This window comes from Eretmochelys imbricata, chromosome 17 (genome assembly GCF_965152235.1).
Source record: "Eretmochelys imbricata isolate rEreImb1 chromosome 17, rEreImb1.hap1, whole genome shotgun sequence".
NCBI lineage: Eukaryota > Metazoa > Chordata > Testudines > Cheloniidae > Eretmochelys > Eretmochelys imbricata.
This window is the reverse complement of record NC_135588.1, coordinates 25,576,123-25,594,507: the sequence shown is the minus strand read 5'-3', so window position 1 is coordinate 25,594,507 and position 18,385 is coordinate 25,576,123.

Sequence of the window (18,385 nt, the reverse complement as noted above, 5' to 3'; positions counted from 1 at the left end):
AGGGCAAAATCCTCAGCTATTCTAGCAGGCTGGTGTGTATTCTTTCCCTTTGGAGGCAGCTAACTGGATAACTTCTGTGAGGGTCCAGTGAGAGGGACTGGATACTACCAGGGAGATGGTTTTGGGGTGACTCGGGACTGGAGGGGCAGTTGGTGGGTTGCTGGTTGCTGGAAGCTGCTGGGTGAGGTCATTGTGCTGTGAGCAGGCTACTTGGGCCCTGAGCCGAAGCTGCACAGCACAGAAATAGTCAGGGTTACTGGGCAGGTGGTGACCCAAACTCTTACTGGTCTGGGTGAAACCCCAAAGCATCACAATTTTATTACCCCTGCACTCAATACTGAAGTGAATTTTAACCCAAAACTCATCACTCTGGCAAAGCAGGTCTGTCTGGTGAACACCTAGGCAGAGTAGGAGTATCTACTCCTGAAGTCTTTCCCCAGTTCATCACTAGATGTCAGGGGAGAGCTCATTCAGGCCCTGCTTATGTAAGGCTACTGGATTTTGTTGTTGGAATTTCATATTACAAATGGATGCATTTCCCATGGGCCTTTTAATTAAGGAAAAAAACCTTGTTATTTACCTGAAAAATGGACACCTGATATTTTTCTGCTCTTTTTCTCTTTACCGATTGAGTCTGACTCACTTCTACCAGTATAGCAAGGCACTCTTTAATTAAAAAAATTCTGTGGTTTGCTTTAATTATCAGCTATGGACTCCTATTGGCAGAATGATCCCAGGTGTATGCTCTGTTTCCCTTTGTTTTTTCTCATTCACATGATTCATATTCAGGGTGTATTTTCCATTTCTTTTGTTGGCGTTAATCTAACAATGATTAAATGCATAATTAATATTTTAAAAGTAACCAAAATGATTTATGCCACGTGCTCAGTATGCCATTCCCAAACTTGGAACCTGATCCTGGACCATAATATGCCATGGATATTTGAAGTAGAATACCTCAATAAAATCAATGGGAAGTTCTGTGTAACATTCAGTGGCATGATGTGGCTACATGAGAAGTACTGAATACCTGTAACTCCCACTGAAGACAAAACACCTAGTAAGAGGATTTCTAATTATATAAATCAGTGGTCTCCAACCTTTTTACTCCCAAGATCACTTTTTGAATTTAAGTGCAACCCAGGATTTACCCCACCCCTGCCCCGCTCACTCCCCTTTGTTTTCCCCCGCCCCCATCCTCACTCACTTTCACTGGGCTGCGGCCAAGCGGCTCAGAGTTTGGGAGGGGGGTCCCGGCTGAGCCTGGGGTAGAGATGCAAGTTCTGGGAGGGAGTTTGGGTGCAGGAGGGGGTGCGGGGTGAAGGCTCTGGGAGGGGGCTCAGGATTAGGGTGTGGGCTCCCGCCAGGCGGCACTTACCTCAGACAGCTCCCAGGTGGTGGCACAGGGGGGCTAAGGCAGGTTTCCTGCCTTCCCTGGCCCCACGCCACTCCCAGACCCAGCCAGCATGCTCCTGGGTCCCCTGGGGAAGGGTATGTAGCTCCACACGCTGCTGCTGCCTGCAAGCCCCACCCCCGCAGCTCCCATTGGCCACAGTTTCAACATGGAATTATGAGGTTGGGCTGCCCAGGTGGGTGGGAAAGAGAATCTAGGCATTGTCCAAAAAATAAATGACTACTTTGACTCAGTTTGCAATAAGGATGATAATATAGAACATGAACATGACGGCAGGATAGCTGATGGAAATGTGCACAGAAATGGCAATGCTCACATCTGAGATGAGAGAAAAACTTAGTTTAATGTGTTCAAATAAATCACACAATCAACACACAAATTAATGGTGATTTAAAAAAATTATTTGTGATTAATCGCAGATTTAATCGCACTGTCAATCAATATAATACCAATTGAAATTTATTAAATATTTTTGGATGTTTTTCTACATTTTCAAATACGTTGATTTCAATTACAATACAGAAAATAAAGTGTACAGTGCTCACTTTATATTACGATTTAAATGTAAACTTGGGTAAACTTTACATAATACTGTAAACAGTATTGGGTCTATTAAACAATTGGGTCTACAGTATCATGTGTGTGTTGGGTCTTTTTTTACAGTGCAAATATTTGTTGTTAAAAATATTAAGTGAGCACTGTACACTTTGTATTCTGTGTTATAATTGAAATCAATATATTTGAAAATGTAAAAAGCATCCAAAAATAATTAAATAGGTGGTATTCTATTGTTTAATGCCACAGTTAATCGTGATAGAAAAATTTTAATTGAGTGATTAATTGCAATGTTTTTAATTGCTTGACAGCCCTAAAAAGAACCACTCTGAGCACAAGAATCACACTTTACTTCCAATACTGCAGGCTGGGAACATGCTGCTTTATTCAACTATACACAAAAAGAGTGGGGTAAAACACTCACTAACTCAATAGGAGGTAAGGGAGGGGATAGAGCGTGGCTCCAACCCATAATACTCTGAGTAACCCAGTTAAGTCCTTGATGACCACTTAGCTACATTGCTCACCTTTCAATCTGCAGCCCTGAGTTAGTCTTCTAAAAAACTTGGAACTGTTCTCTTTTACACAGGGTAGTACCTCTCCATGGCAGCCATGGGGCAGAGGCCCACTGCCTCCAGTCTCCTGCTCCAGCAGTTTTGCAAATACCCTCCTCTTGAGATCTCCGGCATTCTTGGCAAAACGGCATCCTCTCTTGGCTTCAGCTCCTCCAGACTCATCACCCAAGAGCAAAGGCTCTGGCACCCACATGTCACCCTGTAAACGGATATCATTCAATGCCATCTTACGACTCAAACATCACTTAAACCGACTTTAAAAGACAAGGGGGCAGTTTGCTCTAGGACAGTACCTGGAATCCATGTTGGCTGATCACTATTGAAACCTTTAGTATAGACCAGGTCCTTTGGGCCCACGTCTCTGTCTCTGGATCATAGTCATGGTTTTGGGTTCTGCAAAGCATGGCGGATGTGGACCTGGGGAGTTTATGAAGCATTTCTCCATAGTTCTGGAGCCTCTGGCAGTCTTGGTGCATCCAACTGATCTGTTAGTAAGTGTTTTAATTTTAAGTACTGCCACCCTGCTTGAGCCTGTTAGAAGATGTTTGGGGGTCATTTGTCTTCATGAACAGGCTAATTTATTTTTCAATAAAAATTTTGAAATGGGGATGTACTAAAAGTGAGGAATTCAAACTTCATCTACATGGTTCTTTCTGGCCCAAAACTGTTGCTCTTCAAAGAAGTAGAGGATCATCAGCAGAGACAGCAATTGCATCAATGGAGGAGTCAGTTACAGAATTTACCACGTCCCTAGAGATCAAAAGTAAATTGAAATGAACTCACAGAGAGGGGAAAAGTATGAATAGTCCCCATCTGTTAGGCATATGAGCTGCCAGATATCGTACATCTTGCAGGGAGGAGAGCTGTCTCTTGCAATTCCAGTACGTGGAATGTAAAGCTGCCAGGATTTGAGAACCCCCAGTGAGACAGGTGACACAGCAGGATCTGCCACTGGCACCAATTTTAAAAAGTGGAACCAGAGCTTTCAAATTTCTACACAGCAACAGGAGCTGCACCACACTCTGGTGATTCCTTTAGTGTATGTCAGTACCTAGCTAATATACAGACCTTTATATAATTGAAAACACATAGAAGGTGTTCTGCCTTGATAATGATGTTGTCAAATGTTTCATCAGTTCCCCCAACACAAATACAGAAGCAAAGGCACTTAATCTTGCTCATACATCATTCTGATGATATCAGTTTGGGATGAGGTATTCCCTCAACTCCCCTGCTAGGGTGTTTCACATTCAGCCATTTGAGAATTGATCTACTTGTCCCAAAAGTTGAGAGTAAAAGCTTGCAGCAAAAGATGACCCAAGTAAGTTTGTCCCAGTCACTAGACAAGCTTATGTATCCGAGTAGGGCAGGCATAACAAATATGAAGTAAACTTTGTTGTAAAACAGAACTACTCAGTTCACTGCAGGCTGTTTAAAAACATTCTGCTTCTTGGGGCTCTTGGAACAGATTCACTTCCTCACCTTGACAGGGAACTGAGCTGTAAATTTCATAAAATATTTGAGCCCTCAGTGCTTGGCAAGTACCCTTGCTCTTCTGAAGGCTGATCTCTGTTCAACCGCATCTTTTGCACAATCTTGAAAAATCATTATCTTATGGTCTCCCCCAAACAGTTTTTTTCCCCACAAACTAGGTGTAGTATTTTTATTCTACAGTAAATCTGAGAAAATTGACAATCTATGTGTGAGATTTGACATTTGAGATGGGCTTAGGAGCGAGGGACCTATGTGCTCTCTCTAAATCAAATTTAAAATCATCCGGCAGACTGAGCACTTCTGCAAGGAGATGGGAAACAAATTCTTTCTCTCTCTTTCAGGTACTCCTATAATGCCCAAATCATTTCAGCAAGACCTCTGCTCAATGTCTGCCACTTTTGATGTAAGAGAAGATTAGTCTGTGAGGCTTCTCTGCACCTGGGCAGAGAGCCCTTGTACCTGAATTTCCACCGTTGATATTCACCCTTCTGTTTCATTCATGCATCCTGTCAGCGCTTCCAGAGAGGAGTCAATTGAAGTAAGTCAGCTGTGCTATGGCCTTGATATCTGATGTGTCGGCCCTGCCCACATCAGCCATCTTGTTCGGAGGGGAGAGGGAGATAGAGTTGGGTCTCCGTTCTCCTTGTCTTTTGGCCACTTGCAAAGTTCACAGCAATCAAATATTTATTTACTTACATTCCAGATATTTTCATGTACTTGTTCCTTTACTGGGGGTGGTCAGTCGGGGGCCCTAGATGCCAGATGGAAATGCATATTAGTGGATGGCAGGCTGTGGAGGGAATGAATGTGCTCTTCCATACCAACTGGAGCTCCATGAATCCCTTCTAATCCATGCTATTACCCAGGTGCATCACTTCCGGTCTTACAAAAAAGCACTTACTTTGTTTTAAGTGAAGTCCTGTTGCCTCCAATCTGTGAAGCACCTTCTCCGGTGTTGACAGATGCTCAGCATCGCTTCCAACTATGATGAGGATGTCATCGATCCTCACTACAACATGTGGGTTCAACAAATTTTTACAGCCCTCTGGAAAATTCCAGGTGCTGCTAATATTCCATATGGTAATTGATGGTACTGATATAATCCCTTGAGTGTTTTATAGTGGTACTTTTTTTCTTTTCTTTTTCTTTCTTTTTTTTTACAGTCCTCCTTCAGCCTTATCTTCTGGTAAGCCTGCAACATTTCTAACTTACTAAATTTTTCAACCCCCACCTAACACTGCCAGTAAGTCCTCTGTCCTTGGAATGGAGTAATTGTCTAACCTGGAGACCTGATTCACCATGGCTTTATAATCCACACAGTTGTGGATGGTCTTATCTGGTTTAACGCTGGGTATGATAGGTGTGGCCCATTCAGAAATGATGGTGACATGATTCCCTTTTCCCCCAGCCTGTCTAACTCAATCTGTCTTTTCTCTGAGGGCATAAGAAACTGGTTTTGCTTTAAGTAATTTTGGTTTGACCCCATCCTGGACATAAATCCTGACTCTTACTCTATCCAGAGCCTCTGACCCTTCTTTTAAAATAGATGGGTGAACATTCAAGACTTCCTAGAATGCTGGTGTTTTGTTAGGGTCTCATTTGAAAATTTCCTCCCAGTTCAGATTCTGTTCTTGCAAGCAATCTTCGCCTAACTGATTCTGACTTTCTCCCTAGTTTATTAGGGCTGGTAACCTTTTCTTTTGGCTCTTAGCCCTGGTCTACACTAGGACTTTAGGTCAAATTTATCAGCGTTAAATCGATGTAAACCTGCACCCGTCCACACAATGAAGCCCTTTATTTAGACTTAAAGGGCTCTTAAAATCGATTTCCTTACTCCACCCCTGACAAGTGGATTAGCGCTTAAATCGACCTTGTCAGCTCGAATTTGGGGTACTGTGGACACAATTCAATGGTATTGGCCTCCGGGAGCTATCCCAGAGTGCTCCATTGTGACCGCTCTGGACAGCACTCTCAACTCAGATGCACTGGCCAGGTAGACAGGAAAAGAACCACAAACTTTTGAATCTCATTTCCTGTTTGGCCAGCGTGGCAAGCTGCAGGTGACCATGCAGAGCTCATCAGCACAGGTGACCATGATGGAGTCCCAGAATCGCAAAAGAACTCCAGCATGGACCGAACGGGAGGTACGGGATCTGATCGCTGTTTGGGGAGAGGAATCCGTGCTATCAGAACTCTGTTCCAGTTTTCGAAATGCCAAAACCTTTGTCAAAATCTCCCAGGGCATGAAGGACAGAGGCCATAACAGGGACCCGAAGCAGTGCCGTGTGAAACTGAAGGAGCTGAGGCAAGCCTACCAGAGAGGCGAACGGCCGCTCCAGGTCAGAGCCCCAAACATGCCGCATCTATGATGAGCTGCATGCCACTTTAGGGGGTTCAGCCACCACTACCCCAGCCGTGTTGTTTGACTCCTTCAATGGAGATGGAGGCAATACGGAAGCAGGTTTTGGGGACGAAGAAGATAGCTCACAGCAAGCAAGCGGAGAAACTGGTTTTCCCGACAGCCAGGAACTGTTTCTCACCCTGGACCTGGAGCCAGTACCCCCCGAACCCACCCAAGGCTGCCTCCTGGACCCAGCAGGCGGAGAAGGGACCTCTGGTGAGTGTAAAATACTATACTATAAGTATAGTATATACTATACTATACTTTTTAAAATACTATACATGGTTTAAAAGCAAGCATGTGAAAGGATTACTTTGCCCTGGCATTCGCGGTTCTCCTAGATGTAGTCCTAAAGCCTTTGCAAAAGGTTTCTGGGGAGGGCAGCCTTATTGCATCCTTCATGGTAGGACACTTCACCACTCCAGGCCAGTAACACGTACTCGGGAATCATTGTACAACAAAGCATTGCAGTGTATGTTTGCTGGCATTCAAACAACATCCGTTCTTTGTCTCTCTGTGTTATCCTCAGGAGAGTGAGATATCATTCATGGTCACCTGGTTGAAATAGAGTGCTTTTCTTCAGGGGACACTCAGAGGAGCCCATTCCTGCTGGGCTGTTTGCCTGTGGCTAAACAGAAATGTTCCCCGCTGTTAGCCACAGGGAGAGGGGAAGGTTCAGGGGGTAGTCACGAGGTGGGAGGAGGCAAAATGCGACCTTGTAACGAAAGCACATGTGCTATGTATGTAATGTTAACAGCAAGGTTTACCCTGAAAGAGTGTAGCCACTGTTTTATAAAATGTGTCTTTTTAAATACCGCTGTCCCTTTTTTTTTCCTCCACCAGCTGCATGTGTTTCAATGATCACAGGATCTTCTCCTTCCCAGAGGCTAGTGAAGCTTAGAAAGAAAAAAAAACGCACTCGCGATGAAATGTTCTCCGAGCTCATGCTGTCCTCCCACACTGACAGAGCACAGACGAATGCGTGGAGGCAAATAATGTCAGAGTGCAGGAAAGCACAAAATGACGGGGAGGAGAGGTGGCGGGCTGAAGACAGGGCTGAAGCTCAAATGTGGCGGCAGCATGATGAGAGGAGGCAGGATTCAATGCTGAGGCTGCTGCAGGACCAAACCAGTATGCTCCAGTGTATGGTTGAGCTGCAGCAAAGGCAGCTGGAGCACAGACTGCCACTGCAGCCCCTCTGTAACCACCGCCCTCCTCCCCAAGTTCCATAGCCTCCACACCCAGACACCCAAGAACGCGGTGGGGGGCCTCCGGCCAACCAACCACTCCACCACAGAGGATTGCCCAAAAAAAGAAAGCTGTCATTCAATAAATTTTAAAGTTGTAAACTTTTAAAGTGTTGTGTGGCATTTTCCTTCCCTCCTCCACCACCCCTCCTGGGCTACCTTGGTAGTCATCCCCCTATTTGTGTGATGAATGAATAAAGAATGCATGAATGTGAAGCAACAATGACTTTATTGCCTCTGCAAGTGGTGATTGAAGGGAGGAGGGGCAGGTGGTTAGCTTACAGGGAAGTAGAGCGAACCAAGGGGCGGGGGGTTTCATCAAGGAGAAACAAACAGAACTTTCACACCGTAGCCTGGCCAGTCATGAAACTGGTTTTCAAAGCTTCTCTGATGCATACCGCACCCTCCTGTGCTCTTCTAACCGCCCTGGTGTCTGGCTGCGCGTAACCAGCAGCTAGGCGATTTGCCTCAACCTCCCACCCCGCCATAAACGTCTCCCCCTTACTCTCACAGATATTGTGGAGCACACAGCAAGCAGTAATAACAGTGGGAATATTGGTTTCGCTGAGGTCTAAGCGAGTCAGTAAACTGCGCCAGCGCGCCTTTAAACGTCCAAATGCACATTCTACCACCATTCTGCACTTGCTCAGCCTGTAGTTGAACAGCTCCTGACTACTGTCCAGGCTGCCTGTGTACGGCTTCATGAGCCATGGCATTAAGGGGTAGGCTGGGTCCCCAAGGATACATATAGGCATTTCAACATCCCCAACAATTATTTTCTGGTCTGGGAATAAAGTCCCTTCCTGCAGCTTTTGAAACAGACCAGAGTTCCTGAAGATGCGAGCGTCATGTACCTTTCCCGGCCATCCCACGTTGATGTTGGTGAAACGTCCCTTGTGATCCACCAGAGCTTGCAGCACTATCGAAAAGTACCCCTTGCGGTTTATGTACTCGGCGGCTTGGTGCTCCGGTGCCAAGATAGGGATATGGGTTCCGTCTATGGCCCCACCACAGTTAGGGAATCCCATTGCAGCAAAGCCATCCACTATGACCTGCACATTTCCCAGGGTCACTACCCTTGATATCAGCAGATCTTTGATTGTGTGAGCTACTTGCATCACAGCAGCCCCCACAGTAGATTTGCCCACTCCAAATTGATTCCCAACTGACTGGTAGCTGTCTGGCGTTGCAAGCTTCCACAGGGCTATCGCCACTCGCTTCTCAACTGTGAGGGCTGCTCTCATCTTGGTATTCATGCGCCTCAGGGCAGGGGAAAGCAAGTCACAAAGTTCCATGAAAGTGCCCTTACGCATGCAAAAGTTTCACAACCACTGGGAATCATCCCAGACCCGCAACACTATGCGGTCCCACCAGTCTGTGCTTGTTTCCCGAGCCCAGAATCGGCATTCCACAGCATGAACCTGCCCCATTAGCACCATGATGCATGCATTGGCAGGGCCCATGCTTTCAGAGAAATCTGTGTCCATGTCCTGATCACTCACGCGACTGCGCTGACGTCGCCTCCTCGCCAGGTATCACTTTGCCAGGTTCTGGTGCTGCATATACTGCTGGATAATGCGTGTGGTGTTTAATGTGCTCCTAATTGCCAAAGTGAGCTGAGCGGCCTCCATGCTTGCCTTGGTATGGCGTCCGCACAGAAAAAAGGCGCGGAACGATTGTCTGCTGTTGCTCTGACGCAGGGAGGGGCGACTGACGACATGGCTTACAGGGTTGGCTTCAGGGAGCTAAAATCAACAAAGGGGGTGTCTTTACATCAAGGAGTATTTCAGGCAGGACTTCACGGAGGGTTCCAATAAGAAATGGTGCACCTAAGTTATTGTTCTTATTGGAACAAGAAGGTTAGCCTGGCCTCTGATTGATACATGGCTAGATTTACCTTGCTGCACCTTCTCTGTGAGTGACTGCAGTGTGACCTAGAGGAATGAGTCCCCTAGACAGGGGAGGGGGGGAAGCAAATGAGTACAAAACAAATCTGTTCTATTTCTTGTTTTGATCCACTCCATCTATCTTTTACATCTTTGGCTGGCAGCAGACGGTGCAGAAGGACTGCATGCCATCCACATCTCATGGCTGCTCGGCAGAAGATGGTACAGTACGACTGCTAGTCATCCTCATCTCTTGCCTGCCTGGCAGAAAATGGTACAGTACGACTGCTAGCAATCCGTATCGCCTGCCTGCTCACCATAAGACGGTTCAATAGGACTGACTGCAGGACTAAAGAGAATGACCTGGTCAAGTCACTCCAAATTTAGTCCCTGCGCCCATGTCTGCCCAGGCGCTCCCAGCCGACGTGGCCAGGAGCACCTCAGACATGACGATGACGGCTACCAGTCGTACTGTACCATCTGCTGCCACAAGGCAAGGGGTTGCTGCTACTGTGTAGCAATGCAGTACCACGTCTGCCAGCACCCAGGAGACATAGGGTGAGCGGGCTCCATGCTTGCCGTGGTATGGCGTCTGCACAGGTAACTCAGGAAAAAAGGCGCGAAATGATTGTCTGCCCTTGCTTTCACGGAGGAAGGGAGGGAACGGGGGCCTGACGATATGTACCCAGAACCACTCGCGGCAATGTTTTAGCCCCATCAGGCACTGGGATCTCAACCCAGAATTCCAATGGGCAGCGGAGACTGCGGGAACTGTGGGATAGCTACCCACAGTGCAACGCTCCGGAAGTCGACTCTAGCCTCGGTACTGTGGAAGCACTCCGCCGACTTAATGCACTTAATGCACTTAGAGCATTTTCTGTGGGGACACACACACTTGAATATATAAAACCGATTTCTAAAAAAACGACTTCTATAAATTCAACCTTATTCCGTAGTGTAGACATACCCTTATATTTTACAGGGACAAGCACAGAACCTATCACCACAACAGGTTCCTGGTTTAGGTATGCAGGATCACTCCTGCATTAACTACAAGTCTCAGTCCTGCTTTACGCTGCTGATATGTATATTCATTGATCACACTAGCTGAAGTCCCTGTATTTATTTCCATTTGTACTCATAGAATCATAGAATATCAGGGTTGGAAGGGACCACAGGAGGTCATTTAGTCCAACTCCCTGCTCAAAGCAGGACCAATCCCCAATTTTTGCCCCAGATCCCTAAATGGCCCTCTCAAGGATTGAACTCAGAACTCTGGGTTTAGCAGGCCACTGCTCAAACCACTGAGCTATCCCTCCCCAAGGGATACTGACTGCCTGTTTACCTCTACCATTACTTCATAAGGACTGACTTTCTTTCCTTTCAGACAATACATAGTATATACCTCCTCCCCCTTGAGGAAAAGAGTCCTCTGGTTTTTGTTCTTTCCCTCTGGACATTTGGAGTCTACCCTCCTGAGTTTGAGATACTGTTTGATAGTCACCTTTGCATTTTCTGACTAAGTGTGCAATCTTGAGTTACTAGGCCTTTTTAAATTTACAAACAGATTAAAAATGAGCTTCTCCACAGCAGAAACACCCTTTGGAGCCTGAGTCCCTTTCAGCTTGCTTTGCCTTTTTTATACTCATAGACTTTAAGACCAGAAGGGACCATCCTGACCATCTAGCCTTACCTCCTGGATATCATAGGCCACAGAACCTCACTGACATACAACCTCTGGCTGAATAACCAAAGTCCTCAAATCTTGATTTAAAGCCTTCAATTTACAGAGACTCCCCATTTAACTGAGTCAGTTTGAGTTCCCCTGCACTGTAAGTGCAAATTTTTCACTGTTTGCTTCCATTGCTGTTACCAGTTCTACTGCTTTGGGACAGATTAAATTCATCTCCACCAGCAATTGTCTTTGAATACTTATACCACAAAAAGAAAAGGAGTACTTGTGGCACCTTAGAGACCAACCAATTTATTTATTTATTTATTTATTAGTCTCTAAGGTGCCACAAGTACTCCTTTTCTTTTTGCGAATACAGACTAACATGGCTGTTACTCTTATACCACAAACAAATCTGTCCCAGAGCATATCCTCTAGGACATTTCTGAAGGAACAATATTCTGTTAATCATTTCAGCTCTGCAACATACACAGGTATGCTTTCATCTTGTCTTCTCATCCTACTATGAAACTTGAAACGTTCCACAGTAATGTTTGGCTTTGTGTAGTGCTCTGTTAAGATCTTTTTCAGGTCTCCTAAACTTTTATCTCCTGGTTTCTGAGGCTTTAACAAACTCTTTATGAGGGAGTAGGTTTTACTGCCACAAAATTGAGGAAATTTGCTTTCTTTTTGTCCTATCCTATTATCTCATTTGCAAGAAAATAAAAGCCCAGTCTTTCAATATATTTCTGCCAATCCTCATCTTCCGCACTAAACTCTTGAGTTTACCATAAGTTCCAATTTTTTGTCTGAGTGGGACTTTATGACTGGGTTACTTGTGGTGTGGGTGACTGGGGCTCAACAGCCCTGAAGGTCTCTTCTGGATCATGTTTTATGTTCCTTAAATCTCATGCTTCAGGCCTTCAGTAGGTCACCTGTGAGGGTCAGGAAGGGATTTTCCCCCAAATGTATACTGAAGGAGGGAGGGAGGGAGGGGATGGTTGTTTCCTTTCTCTGAAGCATGAGGGATGTCCACAGCTGGAGATGGGACACTGCACAGGGTGGGCCAGGGCTCTGAGGTGGGATGGATAATTCTTTCTCACATGCTTGGCTGTCTGGTTGGTTCTTGTTCACAGGCACAAGGTCTAACTGATTGCCTTTTGTGGACTGAGAAGGAATTTTCCCCCATATCAAATTGGCAGTTACACTAGCTGATTTTTGCCTCTCTTTTTGCAATATGGGGCATGGGTTGCTTGCCAGGATTATCTGGGAATATCTCATTTAATCATTTCCCTGACATTTACAGGGACCTGGGGCACTGGTGCACCATGCTCCCTCTGTTCTCTGCCTGTGGCAGACAATAGTTTTGTCTCCTGTGAACTTTAATATTTTCTAATTCCAGTTATTGGGTTTAGTGTGCAGTTTCTGAGTGGTGTTGGAGGTTTATGATCAATTCAGACGGAATGAGTTAGTGGCCCCTTAGGCTTTGACTCTGACAGCTAGAGTTGCTGATGTTTTTTTAAAAAATCAGGTTTTTTTAAACTTAAAAAATATCATGAGAATCCCATGCACATCCATGGTGCAAACAAGGCTGCTTGGATAGCAAGGGTAGTCCAGTGACCTCAGGAGACATTGGTTCAGTTCCCAGCTCAACCACTGACTTCCTGTGTGATCTTGGGGAAGACACTTAACCTACCCTGGGCCCTAATTCTCCATTGGTAAAATGGAGATAATACCACTCTACCTCATCGCATTGTTGTGACTATAAAATATATTAATTTTGAGGCGCTCAGATACTAGTGATGAGGGCCATGTCAATCAGTGTTAGATTTGTGAGTATTCTGAGTACAAAATGTCGAGAAAAATTAAAACAAGTTACCCCATGAACTTATTTTTTCACCTTTGTTCCCCCTACCTCACATGCCCGTCATCATTTGTGTTTGCCATCTCCTTCTGTCGCCATAACACAAGCCCCGATCCTGCAAACACTTAGACAAGAACATAACTTTAAGTAGTTCCACGCAGGTCAATGTGCAAACAAATGTTTGCAGGCTTGGGACTTATAAGCTTCTCAGGATAGGGGTTTCATCCTAATTTGTTTCATAAAGCATCATGCACTTCTGTTATATATGGAACACACAATCAGTATAACAAAACTTATTTCACAATCACAAAACTCAAAAATAGCTGAAAACCTATTCTGTTCAAACTTAAAAAAAAAAAAAATCATTTCCGGGCTGAAACTAAGCATGAGAAATTTCAGCCCCAAAGTCATATTTTTAGCATTTTATTAGTACCTCATATGAAGATTTTGGATGGGATATAAATCACAATTAGAGAATTGCTATTAGGAAGGTTATTGTGCAAATTCTGTTGAAGTTAAAAGAAAAAAATAATTCAAGCCAAGCCTATTTATTTAATTTTATCCTTCTCAGCCTCAATCTTGCAATCATTTATGCATGTGAATAACCCCACTGAAGTCAACAGAATTACTCATGTGAGTAAAATAGTCACATACATCAGAGTCTACAGGATTAGACTCAATACATTCAGATTACATGTTAGGGCCAACAGCACAAGCTGTTATTAGCATTATTGTAATAATTGCATCATTTCTTTTCAATCAGGACTAGAAATAGGAAATGTAATGGTGCCATTTTGCATGATCAGAGTTCCATATACCGTGTACATTTTTAGAACATTGCAAGTATCTTGCAATTGCAAAGAAAAAGAACAGTTTACCATCAAATTAGGGAACAAATAGTAGCATATTATAAGTCTTGCTCTACAGCGCAGAACACAACTATGTTCCTCACTATATATTTAAATGTGGCAGATTTACTCTATCATAATTTAATAATTCAGAAGGCGTAAGAAGACACAGCCAATTAGCAGCAGTAATTTGCATTTTTATGCTTCTTCATTATTTTCCAAGTTCTTGTCTGCTATTATAGCACTACAAATACCATCTTTCAAAGGTGAATAGCCAACCTGTTATATATTTTTTTGAATGGTAATCAGTCCCCTTTAATTATTGAAAGACAAAACAAATTAATAAATTCCAAATAAAATGCTTTGTTGTTTTTTTAAGTTAGTCATGAAACACCCTTTGTCAATGTAGTTTGTTTTCGTTTGGTGCAGAGAGCTGTGCCTGTTCTCAAGTGTTCATTAGGGCTGTGATTCATAGGAGTTCTTAAACTCATGCCTAACTTTAATCATGAGAGTAGTCCCACTAAATGCAAGGGGACTACTCACACGCTTTAAGTCAATCATATGTGCAAGTACCTTCTAGATTCAAGGCCTAGGTTTGAACAAATGGCTCCACACAAGATGAGATTGCTTCCCAATATGGGAAGCATTCTCCCTGATGCAAGAATAATTACAAAGAGGAGTTATGAATTTTCCCAGCCTTATGCAGGAGGAAGAGTGGGATTTAACCCCCTTGCCAAAGATATCGCTACTAAATACTGGATCTCCCACAGGAACTGTGCCACAAGAAGCTCTTTTACAACTGTTCCAGGAACCTTCTTCACAATGGGGATTCTAAACCACATTAGAGCCAGTGTATAAATTACTACAAACTCTGGTCCCGATCCTGCAAACAGGCACACATTTGCTTAATTTTATGCACATGAAAAATGCCATTGAAGTCAATGAGCCCACTCGTAAGCATAAAGTTATCTGCATGAGTGTTTCCAGGACTGGGGCCTCTGCCACTAAATTGCAGTGCAAATAGATTATACTATGCAGGCCCCAATCTTCCTCTGCAGGGTACATGTTATGCAAGCCCAAATAGGGAAAGAACAGGTTAAAGAATATTAAGATAAGTTAAGTGTATTCAAGCTGGCAGGGCCTGATGAAATTCATCCTAGGGTACTTAGGGAAGTAGCTGAAGCAATCTTGAAACCATGAGCAATTACCTTCAAGAACTCTCAGAGGACAGATGAGATCTCAGAGGACTGGATAAGGGCAGGTGTATTATCTATTTTTAAAAAAAATGACAACAAAGAAGACGCAGGGAATTATAGACCAGTCAGCCTAACTTCGATACCTGGAAAGATACTGAAACAAATTATTATACAATCAATTTGTAAGCCCCTAGCAAATCAGTGTTTATGAAGAGTAGCCAGCATGGATTTGTTAAGAACAAATCATTCCAATCCAGCTTAATTTCCTTCTTTGATTTATCTTGATTTTAGTAAGTCTCTGACATCATTCCACATGACATTTTCATAAGCAAACTAGGGAAATGTGGTCTAGATGAAATTACTATAAGGTAGGGATACATCTGGTTGAAAAAGTAGTTCAAAGAGTAGTTATCTCTCTGGCTGTCACAATGGGAGATGTATCAAGTGGAGTCCCAGAGGGGTCAGTCCTACGTCCAGTGCTAGTCAATATTTTCATTAATGACTTGGATAATGAAGTGGAGAGTGTACTTATAAAATCTGTGGAGGATGTCACCTGGGAGGGATTACAAGCACTGTGCAGGACAGGACTAGAATTCAAAATGACCTTGACAGATTAAAGAATGGATCTGAAATTCAAGAAAGACAAATGCAAAGTATTTTACTTAGGCAGGAAAAACTAAATCCACAAATACAAAATGGGGAATAACAAACTGTATGGTAGTACTGCTGAAAAGGAACTGGGAGCTATAGTGGATAACAGGTTGAATGTTGAACAATGGGATGCCGTTGCAAAAAAGGTTAATATCATTCTGCAATGTATTATCAAGAGTATCGTAGGTAAGATATGGGCGGTAATTGTCCCGCTCTACTCAGCACTGATGAGGCCTCAGCTGGAGTACTGTGTCCAATTCTGGGCTCTGCAATTTAGGAAAGATGTGAACAAATTGAAGAGAGTTCAGAGGAGAGCAACAGAAATGATAAAAGGTTTAGAAAACCTATGAGGAAATGTTAAAAAAACTGGGCCTATTTCGTCTTGAGAAAGGAAGACTGAGGTGGGACGTTACAAAGAGGACAGTGATCAACTGTTCTCCATGTCCACTGAAGGTAGGACAAGAAGTAATGGGCTTAATCTGCAGCAAGGGTGATTTAGGTTAGATAGCATGAAAAACTTTCTAAATATAAGGACATTTAAGCTCTGGAATAGGCTTCCCAAGGAGTTTGTAGAATCCCCATCATGGGAAGTTTTTTAAGAACAGGTTGGACAAACACCTGTAAGGGATGGAGCTATACTGGAGATCCAGAGCATGATCAGAGATGCCAGAGCTGTTGATGGGCTGCTGGAGATTGAATGTACTGTTTGGACTGTGCTGGGGAATTCGGGATTATGGTTGTGGGACTTTGGTACTAGCCCCACAAAGGGCTATTTGTGCTCAGAAAGTTTGCTTGGAGTGAGTGGGGGAGTCTGGAAGAAGGAAATTGAAAAAGAGGCCTCCTGCAGGGCCACTGTGAGGCCATGAGGGGTTGTCCCTGGAGGTAACCACCCTATGTTAGTCCCATAAAGTTAACAGATATTAAACCAATAGGGGTCTATAGAAATGTAAGCATTCTGTAAGAATTACTCCAAAATGGTAGTTTTCAACTTTTTTCATTTGCGGAACCCCTAAAACTATTCACATGGAGGTGCAAACCCCTTTGGAAATCTTAGACATAGTCTGTGGACCCCCGGGGGTCCACGGATCACAAGTTGAAAACCACTGCTCTAAAAAACTATAGAATTCACATCCTTCCTATGTGTTTTCGAAACCAAACAGTACAATTTTGTAACAGGGACATCATTCTCCATTATGTTCTCCAGAACGGTTCAAGAAGCTATAGAAAGCTTATCATTTGCTATTCAATTCTTTTGGATATTTCCACAATGGTAAACTATGGTGGTACACCCCATTGAGGCCTCTGACTTTTCTTGCAAATCCACCACAACCCATTCCTCACTACCACTCAGTAATCTTGTGGGGTGGGGTTCATTAAACTGAAGTATACAGAGTACATAGAACAACCCTGATTTTCTGGCAGCAAATTAGGGTTCAAGAGTGGGAATGATTTCTGTAATTGTACTGAAGCAGCTATAGAAACTGCACTTTGTCAGAAGTGAAAGACTGAAAATAAGAGCTTCTTGGTGTGCTGTTTTTTTAAACCAGTCTCCCTCTTTTTTTTTAAGCCGCTGTGTGGAGTCTGGGTGTGAAGACGAGGTTTTGAGTCTTTCTTGGTAAAGATGGGGACACAGCTGAATCAGGTATAATAGCCACAACCCAGCAACCCCTGAGAATAGCAAGAAAAATTGTTGTAGCAGGAGAAACAGAAATGGCTTGATGTTAACAAATGCCAATAAGTAGAGACATCACCTGACGTCAAAAATACCTGGAAGACTAAAGAATGACTACTGAAAATAGTCCATTCTGCAAGAAAAGCAATATTTCTACTGCTATATGTTGACTGGGGTGAGATTTTGTGCTGCACTATTAGGAGTACCAATAGCCATGCCCCTGGCTTGCCCCCTACACCAGGGCCTGCAAAGGCGTTCTCAGGACAACCTGAGGCTGCACCAGGGCAGTCCTCCCACAGCTGGATCAGAGGTTCTTAGAACCCCATTTACTCTACTCTGGACCCTTTACCCAATGTACAGGGACCAGGGTAATAATCTCTCTTCAGGAATGCTATCTCCACTATACAGACACGGTAGCAGCATAGAATCATAGAATCATAGAATATCAGGGTTGGAAGGGACCTCAGGAGGTCATCTAGTCCAACCCCCTGCTCAAAAGCAGGACCAATCCCCAATTAAATCATCCCAGCCAGGGCTTTGTCAAGCCTGACCTTAAAAACTTCTAAGGAAGGAGATTCCACCACCTCCCTAGGCAACACATTCCAGTGCTTCACCACCCTCCTAGTGAAAAAGTTTTTCCTAATATCCAACCTAAACCTCCCCCACTGCATCTTGAGACCATTACTCCTTGTCCTGTCCTCTTCTACCACTGAGAATAGTCTAGAACCATCCTCTCTGGAGCCACCTCTCAGGTAGTTGAAAGCAGCTATCAAATCCCCCCTCATTCTTCTCTTCTGCAGACTGAACAATCCCAGTTCCCTCAGCCTTTCCTCATAAGTCATGTGTTCCAGACCCCTAATCATTTCTGTTGCCCTTCGCTGGACTCTTTCCAATTTATCCACATCCTTCT